Below are 16,407 nucleotides of genomic sequence, written 5' to 3'. Positions count from 1 at the left end.
CTGAGAGTTATATAATCTACTGGCCTAGATGAAACCATATGATGCAAACAGGTTCCATCCCACTCGATTCATAGAATTGAACCACCTCAACCTTTCATAACAATCACATAGAACTGCAGCAGTGCGCTACTGCACATGTTCTTGTTATGAATGGTAGTAGATGTGGTCCTTGGGTCAAAACTTCATACAGCAGCCACACTCTACTCATGATGTATTGAATCAACAAAAACCTGCATGGTACAGATCACAGGAAGGGTAGAGTAGAGGTGAATATGTCCAATGCGAAACCCTTAGCAGCTGGATTGTGTGGAGTCAATAAAACGACAAATACTAAATGAGAAATATACACATTGCTTATCTGTCTCTGTGTAGTCATTTTCCTCCTCTTCAACTGTCCTTCAAAATTTCTCTTCTGCCAGAAAAGAAACACATGGCTTCAATATTCACTGTTCTTCCCTCCTGAAATAAAAGTTAAGCATTGCATGGTTATGATCATACATACAATTAACCTTGCGCCAAACTATGTGATCCAAAGTAAATCCACCTCCCTCCCACAGCTGTGTTCCTTCTAGAGCTTCTACCACACAAGTCATTAATGTTCGTGACACTGTACTGCAGTCACAGTCTGCACACAAAGTAATGAATCAATTACATCACACTGAAAAGGCAGTCTACATGATGCAATAGTTATCCATAATAACTATGTCATGCAAAGGACAGGAAAGCCTATATGTATATCATTAGGGGAGAGGGGAAAAAAATAAATAAAAAATAAGTGCGACAAATTAAAACAGACAATAGGAAAGTAAATCCTTGCCCTGGGAACTTTACAATCTAAGAGAAATGTTAGAAGACTTAAAGAGAGGCAGCAGTTGGGGGAAGAAGTGCAGTAGATAACACTGCTTGTCCTTAATGGTGGGTACTTTTAGTAGAAAGCACTTCTTGGGAACAATAGTTGTTAGCAGTGACTGTGGGTGTGGGACAGTAGCCACGAGTCAAAGTTTTTGAAATTCTTGATTTAAGTCGTGAATTTTAAGATTGGTCTTAAATGTGGGTGGAAGAGGTTATGTTGGCATATACTGAGTGTGAGGGAGTTTCACATGTACGGTGCAGTGATGGAAAATGGTTTCAGGCAAGTGAGAGAACAGTAGAGGTGAAAGAAGTTAACAGGAGACAGTTATGGTTATAGTGCAAGAGACGAGCAAGGGCATAACGAGAGATCAAAGATGATATGCAAGAAGGAGCAGATTAATGGAGAGCCTTCACAAAAAGGTAAGGAGGAGAACTTTGTAGGTGATACAAAAACTTGATGGGATGCCAGGACAGGGATTTAAGGAGATGAGCAGAGACTGTTGTGGGAGAAAGTGAGATTATTCAAGCAGCAGAGTTTTGCATAGGAGAAAGTTGTGAAGCAGGGAGGCCTGTTAGTAGTATTTTAAAATAACCCATAGGATAACAGTATACATTGGAGTTTTAGCAGTAGGTTGAGAGGGGAAAGGGAAGATCTTGGTAATATTACAGAGAAAGAGGATCCAAACTTTACCCATGGCCATGCATGTGAATGGAGATGGAATTGAAGAGCCAAATGTTACTCCTAGGCAACATGTTTGATGACAAGATAGATGGTAGTACTGTTTACTGTGATGGAGAAAGGGGATAATATGAGCCCAGTTTTAGACATTAAGTTTAAGGCAGTGGAGTGCCATCCATGAGCATATAGCCAGGAGGCAACCCAAGAGTAGGGACTGGATTGCAGGAGTGAGAGCAGGGGTGGATAGATTTGTGTGTGTATCATCTGCATAGAGATTATATCTAAGGCCAAAAGAGTTGATGAGGTCACCAAATGATAGTATGTAGAGAGAAAGAGAGATCTCAGAACAGAGCCCTGATGTATACCCACAGACAGATCAATAGAAGACGAAGACATGTTAGCAACAGAGATGGAGAATGTGTGACAGGAAAGTTATGATGAAAACCAGGATAGAACTGTGTTACGGATACAAAGAGAGAGTTTAGAATATGAAGGAGGAGAGTGATTGAGAGCATCAAACGCAGCAGATAGATCAAGTAGGATTAGTAGGGAAAAGTGACCTTGGGAATTTGCTTTAAGCACAGTCTGTAGAACGAGCTGTACGAAAGGCAGGTTGTAAAGGATCCAGGAGGGAATGTGATTTAAGAATGTTGACATTCTAGCAATTAGGAGACAAACAGCAGGAGGGATACAGGGTGGTAGTTAGTAAGGCACATAGGGTGTAGGTTGTTTCTGAGAAAAGGGTGACCACTACAGGCTTAAAGTAAGAGGGTAAAGAGCCAGAGAATATGGAGGAATTGAAGATGTGGGTGAGAGTGGGGACTAAGAGATGCAGTAAGGTGTGAGGGGATATGATCTAGAGGGCATGTGGTAGAGGGAGAAGAGAAGATTATTTGCTTCCAGCTCTGTAAGAGAAGAAAAAGAGTCAAATGCAGAAGGAGAATTAGGTAGGAGAGAAGGGGGAAGGGACAGAAGGAATCTCCTTGTGGGTGGCATCCACCTTGTCTCTGAAGTAGTCAAATGCTTGAGGAGAAGTGAAGGAAGGATGGCAAGTGTGAGGAGAAGGTTAGTGGAGGGAGTCAAATACAGGGAAAAAAAGACAGCGTAAATTAAATTTGAGTGTTGATGAATGTGAAAAAAAAGTAGTGTGGTTTGGCCCCAAAGAGCAGCTTTATACAGGACTGGAGACATTTTTACTGTAGAAAAATCAAATATCAATTGTGTGATTTCCTTCATAGGCATTAAGAACAGCGAGTGGAAGTGTGATGAACATGTTTGGGAATTTAGCCAAGGGTGTGGGTTAGAGGGACGAGTGTGTCAGAACCTAGAAGGGGCATATAGATAGGAGGATAGCATTGCAAGAGTTAATAAGATTGTTAGTTTAAGTGAAAAGAGAGAGAGAGCAGAGAGGTTAGAGTAGATGTCAGAGGAGAGTTTAATTAAGCAGAGGAAAATCAGTGGGACAGGTAAGACACGGTGAGGGGAATGACTGATTGTGACTGATGAGAGCAGAAGAGGTTATGTACAACTAGAGCCTTGTTAGTAAGAGTGGACATTCCAGAGGGCACAGGAGAAGGGAAGAGAAAAGTAAGGAAAGGAATGTGGATTACATTAGATAGGTTAACACTCTTAGCAGGGAGGCCCGATGTGTATATGAGCCGGTCCAAGATTATAAGAGATATCCCCCAACATCAGCGAGCATAGAAGGAGACACAGAGATAGGTGTAGAGAGAGACAGAGATAGGGGTATGTAGAGAGAGAAGGACGTCAAGAGAATGAGACAGATAGACGTAGAGAGAGGAGACGTAGAGAGAGGGGGCTTTGAGAGGGGGGCGTAGAGAATGAGGGAAGGTGGAAGAGAATAGGATGTGCAGGAGTGCATTTCATTGAGCAGTGCAGAAATAGCTGCAATAGAGGTCTGTACAAATGGTGCTTTGTGTAGACACATGCAAAGGTAGGGGAAGGAAAGTGTATAGAACATGTGGATAAAAGCAGGAGTGTGGAAGTTAGAGAAATTAGAAAAGTTTTACAGAGGAGTGAGGAAACAGTAAACAGAAAGAACAAGAGAGAGGTTACATTGGGATGACGTGCTGTGGTAGAGAGAAATGCTAGGAGAGAGCCTCCAGATATTAGAGGACATGAATTGAGGGAGCAAATGTATAAATCAAAACCGGAGGGGGAGGTATAGCACGAAAGCTTGCACAGCAGTTGATGAAGATTATAGTCTTAAAGTTGCGTGTACCTGTCAGGGCACTCAAGAAGGTCAATGCTCACAAGTGCAGAGTTCATGAAGAAATGCTGAATCCAGTTCCCCTCCAATTTAATTTTAATATAACTTTTTCATTCTTCATTACTGCAAAAAGCAAACAAAACAAAACCACATTGCATTACTATTTTCAAAATGGATTGAATGACATATTCAACAGTAACTGTGTGATGCCAATATTGCCTTCTCACTCGTAGGCCAGTACGGTCAGGTACCCAGTACTGATAAAACAATAAGTGCCCGTACTAAGTACCAATATGAATTATAAGGAAATGTAAAATCTCCAGGTCTCTCTCCATCTCTGCAACAGATATATGGATAAGCCCATATTAAGGCATCACGTGACCGGAGCCGTCACTGACTGGGTATATGCAAAGATGCAGGGAGATGCAAAGAAAGGGAGGGAGAGAGACAGGGAGAAGATGGGAAACGGAGGGAGGCACGGATGGCGGGCCTCTCTCTTTCACTGGTGCATGCAAGGAGCTGGTCCCAACATCCACAAAGTGTGTGTGTATTATTGGTTGTGTTTTATGGCGGTAGGAGGATAGTGTGTATATTGTGTGTGTGTGGGAGTATTATATTGTGTGTAGGGTATTATAGTGTGTATATTATGTTGAGGTGCAGAGGAGAGTATTAGATTGGGTATCTTGTGTTAGGGGGTATTGTGTATATTGTGTTTAAGACTATAATATTATTGGGGAGATTATTATTGAGGAGGTATTAAAGTGTGTATTGTGGGGAGTATTAGTGTATGTATTATTTGTGGGTGACAGATGCTGTGGGTAGGCCAAGAGTACGGGCCAGACTAAGGTGGAGACTTTCTGTACTCTGCATACAGGACTCTACATGCACTGCAGAGGTGAGATTCCCCCAACTCCAATTTGCTACACTCTCCAAGAGAGATTATTGTGATCAGAGGTGGAAGATGAGCAGGGTCACTGCCCAGGGAGTAGCCTGTCAGGGGGCATGGAAATCTCTTTTGGTGCGTATGTTGCCACGTGGCATTGATTGACCGGTCAATTAGCACTGCTTCCTATCACAGTGACATGATCCGGTGCTGTGATCGGTTGCAGCGCTGACCAAGGTGTGTTAGTGCAGCAATTTACAGGGAGGGAACAGAGGTTGTGGGTGACAGATGCTGGGGGTAGGCCAAGAGTACGGGCCAGAGCAAGGTGGAGATATTCTGTACTCTGCATGCCCAGGACTCTGCATGCATGCCAGTGGCTGTGGGGTGTGTGTGTGTAGGTATGCCAAGTGTCAGTGTGCATAAGTAAGTGTGCTGTGTGTGTAAGTAAGTTTGCCTGTGTGGCAGGAGGTGTAGGGGGGTGGGGGGCGGGGGGCGGTTCAGCTGGAGGACTTTACCCAGCACAAAAGCACATAGATGCCTCTGATTATATCACCCCAAATGCTGATAATATCCTGCTGTAGATGCACTTTACAGAAGATGATATAGATGTCATCAGTGTTTGGTGGGTTCATTAAATCAATCCATCATATAATAGCCACACTGTGCATATGATGTACTGAATCAGTAACACCAATCACAGGAAGACATCTCCATGGTAGGGGTAGTGTTGAAGTTAACAAAATATGTCCAGCACTGTGGAGTGGAGCCCATACATAATAATTGTGCACATTACCAGAACAACATATTGTCAACTGCATGATCATTTTGCTGCTTGTAGTGTATACTCTTGTCCTGTGCAGTGTTGTAGTAGATCCGTCTCTTCGGTGTTCACTGCAATAAAAGTAAGACATTGCATTAATATTACAGAAGTTTGGGGGCTGAAATCCCACTATGCTAATGACAGTTTCCCTTTGCATAAGATTCTTGTGATTATATCTCAATGATGATCAATAACAACTACATCATAACACAGCTGCTCTATACAGAATATGTATTTGCCATCAATGGTCATGGAGGCAATATGTCACACAATGTACATATATAGCAAGGATTATTTCTTCCTATGGTGTATTATGATGGGAGGGTGAGATTCTGCATTATCAGCATCAGTAAATCTGTAGGAAACTGAGTGATATTCTATTTTTTAATGCAATATTAGGGTAAAATAAAGCTTGCTGTATCTATAGCCATGCTCTACCCATGATGTGCTGAATCAATCACTGCAGAGCGATTTAGAGTGGTAAACATGACTTGAACTCATCTCTGAATAGAGGGTAGCACAGTAGTGCAGAGTAGAAGGTGAATGTATCTCAAATGGAAACCCTTAGCAGCTGTGTGGGGAGTAGACAGTACAGACTGACCAAGTAAATAGTAAAAAGTAGTAACTTCAACATTACTTGGTTTTGTTCTCCACTCCTGTTTTTCTGTTCTTTAAATCACTAATACTGATGCCATATGTAACCTGTACTGAGAGTTATATACTCTACTGGCCTAGATCAAATTAAATGATGCAAACAGGATCCCTCCCACTCAAGATTCATATGATTGCACCACCTCAACCTTTCATAGCAATAACATAGAACTGCAGCAGTGCGCTACTGCACATGTTCTTGTTATGAATGGTAGTAGATGTGGTCCTTGGGTCAGTACTTCATACTGTAGCCACACTCTATTCATGATGTATTGAATCAACAAAAATCTGCATGGTACAGATCACAGGAAGGGGTGGAGTAGAGGTGAATATGTCCAATGCGAAACCCTTAGCAGCCGGATTTTTTGGAGTCAATAAAACGACAAATACTAAATGAGAAATATACACATTGCTTATCTGTCTCTGTGTAGTCATTTTCCTCCTCTTCAACTGTCCTTCAATTTTCTATTTTGCAAGAAAATGAACACATGGCTTCAATATTCACTTCTGTTCTGCAGTCTTTCCTCTTGAAATAAAAAAGTTAAGCATTGCATTATTATTATTATAATTATTATTGACGATACATACAATGAACCTTGCTCCAAACCATGTGATACAAAGCAAATCCACCTCCCTCCCACAGCTGTGCTCCTTCTAGAGCTTCTACCACACAAGTTATTCATGTCAGTGAAACTGTACTGCAGTCCCGGTCTGCACACAATCTACTGAATCAATGACATCACACTGTGTCACACAATGTCATGCTAACGACAGGAAACAATCTTTGTATATATCTTTGTATATATAATAATAATAATAATAATAATAAAAAAAATAAGACAGGACAGACACTCCTACATTGCAATCAATAGAAAATAACTGGGACAGGCACTTCAAGGATGCATACAGTCCCGGATAAACTGTAGCTACCTATACAGGTGTGCCTTGTCTCTAGACTCTGCATATATCTCTATTTATATACCACCCATTGTGTACTCAGCGCTTTACAAGAGAGACCAAAAAGTACAGGAAATTATTATACAATAAGTTCAACAAACAAAAACAGACAATAGGAAAGTAAATCCCTGTCCTGGGTAGTTTACAATCTAAGAGAAATGTAAGGAGACTTACAGAGAGACAACAGGTGGGGGAACAAGTGCAGTAGATGACAATGCTTGTCCTTAATGGTGGGTACTTGTAGTATAAAGCACTTCTTGGGAACAATAGTTAGTGACTGAATGAGTGACAGTAGCAACGAGTAAAAGCTATTGAAATGCTTCATTTAAGTTGTGAATTTTAAGGTTGATTTTAAATGTGGGTGGAAGAGGTTATGTTGGCATATACTGAGTGTGTGTGAGTTTCACAGGTAAATTGATGGGAAAGGGTTTCAGGCAAGAGAGCGAGTGCGCAGTAGAGGTGTAAGAAGTATAATGGAGACAGTTATTAGTAGAGCTTAGGAGACGAGGAAGGGCATAACGAGACCAAAGATGATATGTAGGAAGGAGCAGATGAATAGAGAATAGTGTTGGACTGGGTCCTCAACTATAAAAAAATGGGTAACGGGTACCCGGCCAAAATGAAAGGTTCTACCCGGTCGGGTACACGGTTTGGCACTTACCTTCCGGGTGGCGGTGAAATCTAGGATCAGCAGCAGTCCTGTGACGGTGGCAGCATCTGTGGTGTCTTCAGCCGGCGGGGGAGCTGCAGGCTCACAGACACAGCTTACCTGCTTCGGTGCTGTGGAAGTGATTCCTGCAGCTCCCCCCGCCAGGTGAAGACACCTCTGATGCTGCCAACATCAGAGGACTGCTGCTGCTGATCCTAGATGTCTTAGGAAAGGTAAGTATAAAAGATTATTTCCAGCTGCCCTGACATTACCCGACGCCGGGTATTACCCGGCCAAGTCCACTTCTCAGTGGCCGGTTTCGAAAGAGTTTAGAATATGAATGAGAAGAGTGATTGACAGTATCAAAAGCAGAAGAGAGATCAAGCAGGATTAGTAAGTAAAATGGACCTTGGGAATTTTCTTTATGTACATAATTGGTTACATTGGGAAAGGCAGATTGTGAAGGGCCCAGAGGAGCATGTGATTTAAGAATGTTGATCAAACGGGAGATCACAAGACGTTCTAGCAATTAGGAGGCAAATGGTAGGAAGGATACAGGGCGATAGTTAGAAATTCACACAAGGTCAAGGTTATTTTTGAGAATAGGGGTGACCACTGCATGCTTAAAAGGAAGAGTTGAAAGAGCCAAAGGATATGGAGGAATTGAAGATGTGGGTGAGAGTGAGAATATAGGATTGAGAGGGCATGTGGTAGAGGGAGAAGAGAAGATCAGGTTCCAGCTTTGTGACAGGAGAAAAGGAGTCAAGAGTGCAATGAGATCTAGATAGAAAAAGAGAGAGGGGGAAGGGAGAGAACAAATCTACTTGTGGATGGCATCCACCTTGCCTCAAGTGAGCAAAGGCTTGAGGAGAAATAAAGGATGGATGTTAAGTGGGAGGAGAAAGTCAGTGGTGGGACTCAAATACATAGAAGACAGTGTGAATGAAATTGGAGTGTTGATGAGTGAGGAAAAAGTAGTGTTTGACCTTAAAAAAAGGAGCAGAGTTTTACAGAACAGGACAAAGGTTTAGTGTAGAAAATCAGACTGTGATATTTCCTCCATAGGTGTTAAGAGCAGCAGTGTGATGTGATGAAGTGTGATGAGAGCGTGCTTGTGAATTTAACCAATGCATGGGTTAGGCTGCGTCTATAGTAAGCACGCAACAGAAGGCAAAGTTAGCGCATGCCTGTCGCTCCAGCAATCCCTGCACTGAGGTCCGAGGCGACGGGGAGGCCCTGCATCGCTCGCACGCACTGTGGACGACCAAGCGTGTGACCATGATAATCACGGCCTTAGAGGGATGAGTGTGTCAGAGCCTAGAAGGGGCATATAGATGATGGAGGAGGAGGGAGGAGGAGATGATAGCATTGTAAGAGTTAACAAGATAGTTAGTTTAAGCAGAAAGTGAGGAAAGGTTAGAGATAAGGGTAGATGTCAGAGGAGAGAGTTCAATTAAGCTGAGGTATCGAGTAGGACAGGGGTGAGGGGAATGAGAAGTGGTGGATGATGAGAGCAGAAGAGGTCATGTACAAATAGACCATGTTAGTCGTAGAGCAGACATTCCAGAGGGCACGTGAGAAGGGAAGAGTAAAGTGAGACAAGGAATGTGGATTACATTAGATGGGTTAATACGCTTAGCAGGGAGGTGGAGAGAGAGGCAAGAGGCAGAGGGTGGTGTAGGGGTAGAGGAAGAGATGTTGCATGTACCTTGTCAGAACATTAAAGAACGTCAATTCACACTGGTGCAGAGTTGATGATGAAATGCTGAATCCAGTTCACGTCCAATTCAATTTTAACAGAACTTTTTCATTCTTCATTACTGCAACAAAAAAAAAGTAAAAAACAATGCATTACTATTTTCAAAATGGATTGAATTCCCCCACCAATGACTATGTGTTACCAATATATCCCTCTCAGTCCCACTGCAGCACATACTGTACCAGTGTGAAAGTAAGAAGGTACACAGTACCGGTAAAACAATACGTGCCGGTACTATGCACCATATGAATTATAAGGGGATGTAAATCTCCCAGTCTCTCTCCATATCCGCAACAGAGTGGGCTCCGGTCAGTGGCATGGATGCCCATATATGGATATGCTCATATTTGGGCATCCCATGTCACTGACCGGAGCCGGCTCGGAGTATAGGGATATATGCGGAGACGCAGAGGTGCAAGGAAATGGGAGGAGGCACGGTGAGAAACAGGGAGAGACCACAGGAAGATAGAGGGCAACAACTTCCACAAGGTACGTCTATGTGTATAATTGTTTGTATTTTGTGCAGAGGGGGTAATTTCAGATAAAATACAATTCTCCACCCTCTACGAAATAATTCCACTTTGTTCAGTAAGCCAGAAAGTCTTGGTCCCATGGGGACTGAATTTTAATGCAAATAAGGTCCTTAATACACAAGTAAAGAATAAAGTTACTTATTCTCTACTGTAAGAAGTGCCACATTGCCCACTATTTGGGTCCTGTGCCCAGATTGTGACCATGCATGGCAGAGGTGAGATTCCCCCAACTCCAATTTGCTACACTCTCCAAGAGAGATAATTGTGATCAGAGGTGGAACTAGGGGAGGGGGTGAGCAGGGTCACTGCCCAGGGAGTAACCTGACTGGGGGCACGGAAATCTCATTTAGTGCATATGTTGCGGCACTGCATTGATTGACCGGTCAATCTGCACTGCTGCCTGTCACAGTGACATCCTGATCGGGCACTGTGATCAGCTATAGCACTGACCCAGGTGAGATAGTTCAGCACTTTACAAGGAGGGAACAGATGTTGTGGGTGACAGATGCTGGGGGTAGGCCAAGACTGTTGGCCAGAGTAACGTGGAGACTTACTGCACTCTGCATGCCCATCCTCTCCCTGACATCAGGGGAAGGAAGTGGCCCTGGGGTGTGTGTAGGTATGCCAGATGTCAGTGTATGCATAAGTAAGTATGCCTGTGTAGTGGGAGGTGTAGGGGCGTTAAGCTGGAGGACTTAAAACAGGCACAAAAGCACATAGATACCTCTGATTATACCGCACCAAATGCTGATAATATCATGCTGTAGCTGCACTTTACAGAAGATGATGCAGATGTCATCATTGGTTGGTGGGTTCATTAAATCAATCCATCATATCATAACCACACTGTGCATATGATGTACTGAATCAGTAACACCAGGAAGACATCTCCATGTTAGGAGTAGAGTTGAAGTTAACAGAATATGTCCAGCACTGTGGTGTGTAGCCCATAAATAATAATTGTGCACATTACCAGAACAACATACTGTCAACTGCAAGATCATTTTGCTGCTTGTAGCGTATGCTCATCCTGTACAGTGTTGTAGTAGATCCGTCTCTTCAGTGTTCACTGCAACAAAAGTAAGACATTGCATTAATATTACAGACGTTTGGGGGCTGAAATCTCACTTCGCTGCGGACAATTTCCCTTTGCATAAGATTCTTGTGATTATGTCAATGATGATCAATAACTGCATCATAACACAGCCGCTCTATACAGAAGATGTACTTGCTCTCAATGGTCATGGAGGTAATACGTCACACAATGTACAGATATAGCAAGGATTATTTCTCCAACTGGTGCATTATGGCATTATGATGGGAAATGTTGTGAGATTCTGCATTATCAGCATCACTGAATCTTTTGGAAATTAAGTGATATTCTATGTTTTAATGCAATATTATGGATGATCAGCCGGTAAAATAATAATAGCTTGCTGTATCTGTAGCCATGCTCTACCCATGATGTGCTGAACCAATGACTGCAGAGAGATTCAGAGTGGTAAACATGACTGGAACGCATCTCTGAATAATGGGCAGCAAAGCAGTGCAGAATAGGAGGTGAAAGTATTTAAAATGGAAGACCCTTAGCAGCTGTGTGGGGAGTAGACAGTACAGACTGACCAAGTAAATGGTAAAAGGAGTAACTTCAACATTACTTGGCTTTGTTCTCCACATTGAAGCTTTCCTCCTCTTTAAATCACTAATACTGATGCCATGTGTAACCTGTACTGAGAGTTATATAATCTACTGGCCTAGATGAAACCATATGATGCAAACAGGATCCATCCCACTCCAGATTCATAGAATTGAACCACCTCAACCTTTCATAACAATCACATAGAACTGCAGCTGTGCGCTACTGCACATGTTCTTGTTATGAATGGTAGTAGATGTGGTCCTTGGGTCTTTACTTCATACTGTAGCCACCCTCTACTCATGATGTATTGAATCAACGAAAACTTGCATGGTTCAGATCACAGGAAGGGGTAGAGTAGAGATGAAAATATTCAATGTGAAACCCGTAGCAGCCGGATTGTGTGGAGTCAATAAAACGACAAATACTAAATGGTAAATGAGAAATATACACATTGCTTATCTGTCTCTGTGTAGTAATTTTCCTTCTCTTCAACTGTCCTTCAAATTTTCTCTTTTGCAAGAAAAGGAACACATGGCTTCAATATTCACTTCTGTTCTGCAGTCATCCCTCCTGAAATAAAAGTTAAGCATTGCATTGTTATTATGATAATACATACAATAAACCTTGCTCCAAACCATTTGATGCAAAGCAAATCCACCTCCCACCCACAGCTGTGCTCCTTCTAGAGCATGCATGTCAAACTCCAGTCCTCGAGGGTCCCAAACAGGCCAGGTTTTCAGTAGGGATATCCTGAAAACCTGGCCTGTTTGCTGCCCTCGAGGACTGGAGTTTGACATCCTTGTTCTTGAGCTTCTACCACGCAAGTCATCCATGTGAGTGACACTGTACTGCAGTCCTGGTCTGCACACAATCTACTGAATCAATGACATCACACTGTAAAGGCAATCTACAAGATGTATTAGTTGTCCACACTTCCGAAATGTTACTTTTATGTCCAAATCACTTATTCCCATGACCTGATATTTGTATTTGTTATTTATAGGATTGTCACAAAGAGTTGATGAGGTCACCAAATGATAGTATGTAGAGAGAAAGAGAGATCTCAGAACAGAGCCCTGATGTATACCCACAGACAGATCAATAGAAGACGAAGACATGTTAGCAACAGAGATGGAGAATGTGTGACAGGAAAGTTATGATGAAAACCAGGATAGAACTGTGTTACGGATACCAAGAGAGAGTTTAGAATATGAAGGAGGAGAGTGATTGAGAGCATCAAACGCAGCAGATAGATCAAGTAGGATTAGTAGGGAAAAGTGACCTTGGGAATTTGCTTTAAGCACAGTCTGTAGAACGAGCTGTACGAAAGGCAGGTTGTAAAGGATCCAGGAGGGCATGTGATTTAAGAATGTTGACATTCTAGCAATTAGGAGACAAACAGCAGGAGGGATATAGGGCGGTAGTTAGTAAGGCACATAGGGTGTAGGTTGTTTCTGAGAAAAGGGTGACCACTACAGGCTTAAAGTAAGAGGGTAAAGAGCCAGAGAATAGGGAGGAATTGAAGATGTGGGTGAGAGTGGGGACTAAGAGATGCAGTAAGGTGTGAGGGGATACGATCTAGAGGGCATGTGGTAGAGGGAGAAGAGAAGATGATTTGCTTCCAGCTCTGTAAGAGAAGAAAAAGAGTCAAATGCAGAAGGAGAATTAGGTAGGAGAGAAGGGGGAAGGGACAGAAGGAATCTCCTTGTGGGTGGCATCCACCTTGTCTCTGAAGTAGTCAAATGCTTGAGGAGAAGTGAAGGAAGGATGGCAAGTGTGAGGAGAAGGTTAGTGGAGGGAGTCAAATACAGGGAAAAAAAGACAGCGTAAATTAAATTTGAGTGTTGATGAATGTGAAAAAAAAGTAGTGTGGTTTGGCCCCAAAGAGCAGCTTTATACAGGACTGGAGACATTTTTACTGTAGAAAAATCAAATATCAATTGTGTGATTTCCTTCATAGGCATTAAGAACAGCGAGTGGAAGTGTGATGAACATGTTTGGGAATTTAGCCAAGGGTGTGGGCTAGAGGGACAAGTGTGTCAGAGCCTAGAGGGGGCATATAGATAGGAGGATAGCACTGTAAGAGTTAATAAGATTGTTAGTTTAAGCGGAAAGAGAGAGAGAGGTTAGAGTAGATGTCAGAGGAGAGTTTAATTAAGCAGAGGAAAATCAGTGGGACAGGTAAGATGGGGTGAGGGGAATGACTGATTGTGAATGATGAGAGCAGAAGAGGTCATGTACAACTAGAGCCTTGTTAGTCAGAGAACGGCCATTCCAGATGGCATAGGAGAAGGGAAGAGAAAAGTAAGGAAAGGAATGTGGATTACATTAGATAGGTTAACACTCTTAGCAGGGAGGCAGAGGCAGGGAGGCCCGATGTGTATATGAGCAGGTTCAAGATTATAAGAGATATCCCACACATCAGCAAACATAGAAGGAGACACAGAGATAGGTGTAGAGAGAGACAGAGATAGCTCTATGTAGAGAGAGAGGGACGTAGAGAGAATGAGACAGATAGGCGCAGAGAGAGGGGGCGCAGAGAGAGGAGGCGCCAAAAGAGGGGGCGCAGAGAGAGAGGGGGTGCAGAGAGAGAGGGGGCGCAGAGAGAGGGGGCACAGAGAGAGGGGGCACAGAGAATAGGATATTAAAGAGTGCTTTTCATTGAGCAGTGCAGAAATAGCTGCAATAGAGGTCTGTACAAATGGTGCAGTGTGTAGACACATGCAAAGGTAGGGGAAGGAAAGAGGAGAACATGTGGATAAAAGCAGGAGTGTGGAAGTTAGAGAAATTTGAAAAGTTTAACAGAGGAGTGAGGAAACAGCAAGCAGAAAGAACAAGAGAGAGGTTACATTGGGATGACGTTCTGTGGTAAAGAGAAAATGCTAGGAGAGAGCTTTCAAATATTAGAGGACATGAATTGAGGGAGCAAATGTATAAATCAAAACCTGAGGGGGAGGTATAGCACGAAAGCTTGCACAGCAGATTATAGTCTTAATGTTGCGTGTACCTGTCAGGGTATTCAAGAAGTTAAATTCTCACAAGTGCAGAGTTCATGATGAAATGCTGAATCTAGTTCCCCTCCAATTTAATTTTAATATAACTTTTCCATTCTTCATTACTGCAAAAAGCAAACAAAACAAAACCACATTGCATTACTATTTTCAAAATGGATTGAATGGCATATTCAACAGTGACTGTGTGATGCCAATATTCCCCACTCACTCGTAGTGAAGCACATATTGTACTAGTGTTGAAAGTAGGCCGGTAGAGTCAGGTACGCAGTACTGATAAAACAATAAGTGCCCGTCGTAAGTACCAGCTCCGCAACAGTGCGGGCATCACATTAGTGACGTGGATGAACATATATGGATAAGCCCATATTAAGGCATCACGTGACCAGAGCCGTCACTGACTGGGTATACGTAAAGACGCAGGGAGATGCAAGGAAAGGGAGGGAGAGAGACAGGGAGAAGATGTGAAACGGAGGAAGGCACGGATGGAGGGAGTTCTTCCGAGCTTCTGCGGGCCTCTCTCTTTCACTGGTGCATGCCGGGAGCTGGTCCCAACATCCACAAAGTGTGTGTGTATTATTGGTTGTATTTTATGGGGGTAGGAGGGTAGTGTGTATATTGTGTGTGTGGGAGTATTATATTGTGTGTAGAGGTGCAGAGGAGAGTACTAGATTGTGTATCTTGTGTAAGGGTGTTGTGTATATTGTGTTTGGAGCTATAATATTATTGGGGAGATTAGTATTGAGGAGGTATTATAGTGTGTATTGTGGGGAGTATTAGTGTGTGTATTGTTTGTGGGTGACAGATGCTGGGGGTATGCAGCAATCCCTGCACTGAGGTCCGAGGCGGCTCTGCATCGCTCGCACACACTGTGGATGACCAAGCATGTGCCCATGATAATCATGGCCTTAGAGGGATGAGTGTGTCAGAGCCTAGAAGGGGCATATATATGATGGAGGAGGGAGGAGGAGGGAGGAGGAGGAGATGATAGCATTGTAAAAGTTAACAAGATAGTTAGTTTAAGCAGAAAGTGAGGAGAGGTTAGAGATAAGGGTAGATGTCAGAGGAGAGAGTTCAATTAAGCTGAGGTATCGAGTAGGACAGGGGTGAGGGGAATGAGAGGTGGTGGATGATGAGAGCAGAAGAGGTCATGTACAAATAGACCTTGTTAGTCAGAGAGCAGTCATTCCAGAGGGCACGTGAGAAGTGAAGAGTAAAGTGAGACATGGAATGTGGATTACATTAGATGGGTTAATACGCTTAGCAGGGAGGTGGAGAGAGAGAGGCAAGAGGCAGAGAGTGGTGCAGGGGTTGAGGAAGAGATGTTGCATGTACCTTATCAGAACATTAAAGAACATCAATTCACACTGGTGCAGAGTTGATGATGAATCCAGTTCACCTCCAATTCAATTTTAACAGAAATGTTTCATTCTTCATTACTGAAAAAAAAGAAAAGTAAAAAACATTTCATTACTATTTTCAAAATGGATTGAATTCCCCCAACAATGACTATGTGTTACCAATATATCCCTCTCAGTCCCACTGCAGCATATACTGTACCAGTGTGAAAGTAGGAAGGTACACAGTACCGGTAAAACAATACGTGCCGGTACTATGCACCATATGAATTATAAGGGGATGTAAATCTCCCAGTCTCTCTCCATATCCGCAACAGAGCGGGCTCCGGTCAGTGGCATGGATGCCCATATATGGGTATGCTCATATTTGGGCATCCCATGTCACT

General features: G+C 42.9%; 1 long non-coding RNA gene across 1 annotated transcript in view; it reads right to left on the bottom strand.

Annotated features, from left to right (window-relative positions):
• LOC142475651 (uncharacterized) overlaps window positions 1–16,104 on the bottom strand; it is a 45,888-nt gene extending 29,784 nt beyond the window's left edge. Inside the window, exons 1-9 of the long non-coding RNA XR_012791071.1 lie at window positions 15,999–16,104; window positions 14,660–14,770; window positions 12,103–12,222; window positions 10,987–11,082; window positions 9,430–9,541; window positions 6,522–6,641; window positions 5,438–5,535; window positions 3,774–3,884; window positions 350–459 (exon numbers count right to left, since the gene is read on the bottom strand). This is a non-coding gene — a long non-coding RNA (uncharacterized LOC142475651). The remainder of the gene's footprint in view (window positions 1–349; window positions 460–3,773; window positions 3,885–5,437; window positions 5,536–6,521; window positions 6,642–9,429; window positions 9,542–10,986; window positions 11,083–12,102; window positions 12,223–14,659; window positions 14,771–15,998) is intronic.
• Between the last annotated feature and the right edge of the window lie 303 nt (window positions 16,105–16,407).

The sequence above is a fragment of the Ascaphus truei genome, unplaced genomic scaffold (genome assembly GCF_040206685.1).
Source record: "Ascaphus truei isolate aAscTru1 unplaced genomic scaffold, aAscTru1.hap1 HAP1_SCAFFOLD_1304, whole genome shotgun sequence".
Classification (NCBI taxonomy): domain Eukaryota; kingdom Metazoa; phylum Chordata; class Amphibia; order Anura; family Ascaphidae; genus Ascaphus; species Ascaphus truei.
Note: the sequence above shows the minus strand (reverse complement) of the source record. Positions and strands in the feature narration are given on the sequence as shown.